The sequence below is a fragment of the Tupaia chinensis genome, unplaced genomic scaffold (assembly GCF_000334495.1).
Source record: "Tupaia chinensis unplaced genomic scaffold, TupChi_1.0 Scaffold000492_1, whole genome shotgun sequence".
Classification (NCBI taxonomy): Eukaryota; Metazoa; Chordata; class Mammalia; order Scandentia; family Tupaiidae; genus Tupaia; species Tupaia belangeri.
Genome location: NW_006160004.1, coordinates 2952877 through 2955205, shown reverse-complemented (window position 1 = coordinate 2955205; position 2329 = coordinate 2952877).

Here is a 2329-nt window from a genome sequence, read left to right as displayed (position 1 = left end):
TTATAATTCTTTTAATCGCCAGAGGACAATGCACTTATCAGAGAGATAGACAGAGTGAGAGAGAAAGCATGGCCCAAGGGGAGTGTTCATGATGCAATTCTTTCTCCTCCATTTCTCATCTGTTGGGATTTGGGGCATACATTCACATGTACCTAGTATATTTTTCAAGCTGGCAAGGCTGGGATTTGAACTGTGGTTGGACATGTGGAATCTGCCTCTATTAACCACTGGGCTATGAGGCTGATTCAGAGAACTCAATCTCTTAATCATTGTGTTTTGTGTACCCTACAAGGTTGGTGCAAAAGCCTTTGGAAAGATCAAAGAAAAGCACAAAAGCCCTCTGAACTGTACCACTAAGTCTGAAGAATAACAGCCTGATGAAAAACCCTGGTGTGGTATATATTCGGCATCACGGAGTAGTTTCTATCTGTAAAATGGAGAAAAGAGATTCTAATAAAGCACATATTTATTATTTTCATCCCAAGACTAGCTTATATTAACTTCGTGTGAAATGATAATTTTGGGCCTTCTTTTAAAACATTGTTCAGCTGAAGTCAACAAGCTCTTGCCCCAGGTGTTAGAAACATTGGACTCCTCTTAGCAGGGAGCTTGGAGCATGAATCAGCCACAAAGAAGAATGTCACAAAGGAGCCTCAACAGAGGCCGAACTCAAATTTCTGAAAATATGTTAAAGTTTTCACATATATTCTAAGACCTATAAATATCTTTGCTCTCTTTGAAAGTCTTTACTGCTAGTCCAAATGTAAATCCTCATTAGGTTATAAGCCCAAAAGAATTTTTGTCATCAAAGATAGTGCTAAAACTGTAGGCTTCCTGACTGAGCCAGCTCTGCTAAAAAACCAAATGATTTCCTTCTCCTTGGCTTCAAAGCCCTCACTGATGCACCTATCCCCCAAACTCATCAATACAGATAACGAACCTTTGGCTAGAAACCAGCTTTAACAGCATCCTGGCCAGCTCTTCATCTGTGGGAAGACCTGAGAAGGAAGATTTAAACGCAGGACAAGCCTCTGCCCAGCTGCCTGTGGGATGTGGAGTCAGTGCCTGTGTTGCGTCCTGTTGCTTCCCTGTGTTCAGGTCAGTTGTAGGCCAGGCCCCCAGAGCTGGTTCATGTCCCCTTGGAAGTAGAACTGAGAATTTTGCACTTCAAGAGGATTTTAGTTTACAGTTTCTCTTTAATTTTTGGTTCAGACTTTTGCACATACATTGAGAAACTCAGATAATATTAGTAAGTATCTCCCCAGAGAAATCTTAATTGGTGAGAATAAGAAAGGTAGTACTGGTGGCCAGATGGTTGTGCAGTGGTAATGCAATGCTCTGAGAGGCTGAGCCACAAAGGGAGGTTCCAGGTACACACCTGGAGACCACTCTGAACATGTTGTGTGTGTGTGTAGGCATGATCCAGAGCTAACTGAAGCTGGGGGCAGACAACCCTGTTGGGGGTGACTGTCTCTTTCTCTCTGTCTTTGTCTTCTCTTGCTTTGTCTCTTTCGCACATGGAAGAAATAAAAACAATAGTTGAAAACTCATTTTTTAAAAGGCAGTATTAACATTTGCAATGCTTCTCACTCTTACTCATCCATTGATTCACTTACTTTATTTATTTACCATCAAATATTAAGTGAACATTTAATACTTATTAGGCACCAGAATAGATTTGGAGATAGAATGAAGAATACTAATTTCCATTAGGGTAGAGCTTCCCAGAAGTAGAACTTTGATACAAATTTATATGTAAGTGATTTATTAAAGTGCTACCGGGAGAAACCAGAAAGTGACTGAGAGAAGAAAGGCTGAAAAAGGAAGAAGCACAGATATATGTCTGACAAAGTCCTAGTGTCAGGGTCATGCTGCATAGAGTCCTGGAGCATAAATTTTGGCTTAAATTTTATTCCATCTCAAGGGAGATGAGCTGGACTTCAATACTGTAGTACCAGTTCATCAGTGACTAAGATCTCTCCAGAGGTCTGTCAACTTCTAGGTATTTTGATTTTATGCGTTGTAGAAAATACAATCATATTAGCTCAAGGAAAGTCCGCTTAAGAAGCTTATAGGTGCTCCATCAGAGGAAAAGCACACAGATTCTGAGAAATGGACACACAAAAAGAGTGAAAAGGAATCTGAGGGATCTGAGGATTCATTACAGTCCACCCTTTGCTCTGCTTAGATACACTCTCTTTTCACATTAAATTTACCCCATACTGCCTTGGCTTGGTCAAGATTGTATTAAATTTATTTTAAGAATTATTTTTAAAATTTATTATTATTATTTTTTTAATTTGACCAGAGAGTGAGAAAGTGAGAAAGC